Source organism: Thermobia domestica, unplaced genomic scaffold (genome assembly GCF_964235325.1).
Source record: "Thermobia domestica unplaced genomic scaffold, izTheDome1.hap1.1 HAP1_SCAFFOLD_1715, whole genome shotgun sequence".
Lineage (NCBI taxonomy): Eukaryota > Metazoa > Arthropoda > Insecta > Zygentoma > Lepismatidae > Thermobia > Thermobia domestica.
The window spans coordinates 13,064-16,173 of NW_027657425.1; the positions used below are offsets into that span (position 1 = coordinate 13,064).

A 3,110-nucleotide genomic window follows, 5' to 3' on the forward strand; every position below is an offset into this window, starting at 1 on the left:
GAAATAAAAAGACCAGAAAACTACTCTTTCTAAATTATGTGTAAACTTTTTACCGAAAACGAAAGTTGCACGAAAGACTTTTTGTCCCTTTTTTGGCCTCCGGTGCTTGGGGTCCCTGGTTCAATCCCAGCTCGTGCCGTGTGAACTTTGTCGTGCATAAAGACCGTGCTCATGGGTTTTCTCGGGTTTCTCCCGTTTCCTCCCACTTTCTTCATTCAGTACTCATCATCACCGTCTCCTTTAGCGTAACCGGTATAAGTATGCGACGTAAATCTAAAGATTTCATTTCATTTCCCTTTTCTGCTCATACTGCTGATTATGCGCGATTATGCCAACATCCAACTCCGCGGATAATCGTGCGATTACTGTATATACAACTAATACAGATACGTAATTACATTATCAGTTACAGTATCGGTTTTTATTTACTAATTTGCCTCACTTTATTTGCATCCCTGCAGTAAATAATTCTTATCGATAATAGTTAAAATGTATATTACATTTTAGTGCTTCACGACTGAATGATCATCTGCCTTACGTTATCTCGCAGCTGAAGAGGATGCTACACTGAAAACTACCTTGCGTTATAAAGGGTAAGTGAAACATATCTTAAAAATATCTTTCATACATTTCATTGTGTACATTAAAGAATGTAAGTTTGCCTTTTTCCTGTAATCAATACTTAATAAAGGATTTATTTTTATTTATTTATATACAATTTCATACGTGGTTCGTGATAGTAAACTCGATAGGACATAGTGGCACTATGAACATCCGAATCACTCATCATTCGAACATTCAAATATTTATTCGAATATTAGTATATTCCAAGTAATGTTAACGACGTTAATATGCTTGCCTTTATAGTTAATAATGTCAATTCTTACTTAAAACATACTTCCTTAACAGGACATTGAAGAAAAGGTAGTTGCCAACGGCCATACCATGCTGAATATACCGGTTCTCGTCCGATCACCGAAGTCAAGCAGCATCGGGCCTGGTCAGTACTTGGATGGGTGACCGCCTGGGAACACCAGGTGCTGTTGGCATCTCTTTTTCAAATTTCATTATCCTTCAAGTACGAAAATACTAGAAACATTAATTTTATAGTACTTTCAAGAGATAATTTATCAACATTATTTCATAGCGATTAATCGATATTCTAAGCGTTATACCCACTATTTCTTACACTAACAGCCTGTTTATTTGCACGGCACATTAAAATAACCTGATTTCCGATCCGTGTGCACCTACTACTATACTTAACACGGAATGTATTACCACTTTTTAAAAGTAAATTATTATGACTAAGTGTAGATCTCCGGCGAGTAAATGCCTTTCGTATACAAGCACGACACATCTCCGCTATGTGCTTTACTTTTTTACTAACAGCATATAGAAATTGGATTTCAAGGTGTTTCTACATAACAGAATGAAGCAAATTTCGTGATTTAACTCTTTCGAATAATGTGTTGGTCCTGACAAGGACCGTTTGAAATGAAAAATCTTGAAGAAGATTTTTACTTAGAGCTTGTGTACTTGGTAACAGCCTTCGTACCCTCACTTACAGCGTGCTTGGCAAGTTCACCAGGCAAAAGAAGGCGCACAGCTGTTTGGATTTCCCGGCTGGTGATAGTTGACCGCTTATTGTAATGGGCCAAACGAGAAGCTTCAGCAGCAATACGCTCGAAGATGTCATTAACAAAGCTGTTCATGATACTCATAGCTTTGCTAGATATGCCAGTGTCAGGATGCACTTGCTTCAAAACTTTGTAGATGTAAATGGCATAGCTCTCCTTCCTCCTCCTCTTCTTCTTCTTATCTCCCTTGGAGATATTCTTTTGGGCTTTACCAGCCTTCTTTGCAGCCTTTCCGCTAGTTTTTGGTGGCATGATGACTCACTCGTTCAGCAAAATTAGATGTGTCCGCCGATTTATCGACTTCATTTAAATTACAGTACGTGTTTCAATTCGCGCCAACTGCCTTGCTTTTCATTTGATGCACTCGGGTGCACGCTTGAAGTAGTAACAAAACTGACTTGATTCATGGGAGGCCGCAATTTTTCCTCTCATCTTATTACGAAAGAATATTGAACAATGTCTGGTCGCGGCAAAGGTGGAAAAGTCAAGGGAAAGAGCAAGTCCCGCTCCAGCAGGGCTGGCCTTCAATTCCCAGTAGGCAGAATCCATCGTCTTTTGCGAAAGGGTAACTATGCCGAACGAGTTGGTGCTGGCGCTCCCGTGTATTTGGCTGCAGTCATGGAATACCTGGCAGCTGAAGTTCTTGAGTTGGCAGGCAACGCTGCTCGTGACAACAAGAAGACTAGGATTATTCCACGTCATCTGCAGTTAGCTATCCGTAACGACGAGGAATTAAACAAGTTGTTGTCTGGAGTTACAATCGCTCAGGGTGGTGTTTTGCCCAACATTCAAGCTGTACTTCTGCCCAAGAAAACTGAGAAGAAGGCATAAATGTAAGACCTATATCTCATACAAATCGGCCCTTATGAGGGCCACAAACCCCTTTATAGAGGAGATTTACGATTGAAATGAATTGTTTTCGATATACAGACTCATCAAAAGTGTCTGAGATAGTTGCTTAGTGTCATTCGAAATTCTCGCTGCTATTCGATTAATTAGTATGTGTAGTCGTCGATCGTAATTGAAGCCCATAGGAAGTCACACTATCTTTAGAATACTCCAAACAGCGATGTGCTTAGTTCCCACTACATTATTAATTATAAGATCATTACCTTTTGTATTGTCGCTAGCTACATTTTTTTGATATTTGCGTACATCGGGCTCATATTACCCAGAGGACAGGACAGTCGAGCCCAGATTCTCAGCAATGGAAGAAAACCTCATACCACATATTCTCATGTACTTCATGCTAGACAAAGGAATTTCCAACATTCTTAAAGCACTCATGTTTCTCTCTTGCGTTGGCTTGGCTGAAATTACTCTGTTCAATATGTTCTCGACATTTATTATTGTTCATTACTATGCCCCAATGACATCATGAACAGAGCGGATCAAAAAACTTTCCTAAATTTCTTTTGCAACATAGTAATGACATTAAATGCACACTTAAGTACGATTTATTCTTTGCAA

General features: G+C 39.3%; 1 non-coding gene across 1 annotated transcript; it reads left to right on the forward strand.

Moving 5' to 3' along the window:
* The first annotated feature begins 930 nt into the window (after nucleotides 1-930).
* On the forward strand, nucleotides 931-1,049 carry LOC145678016 (5S ribosomal RNA). The gene has a single exon (XR_014130160.1). It is a non-coding gene; the product is annotated as a 5S ribosomal RNA (ribosomal RNA).
* The last annotated feature ends 2,061 nt before the right edge of the window (nucleotides 1,050-3,110 follow it).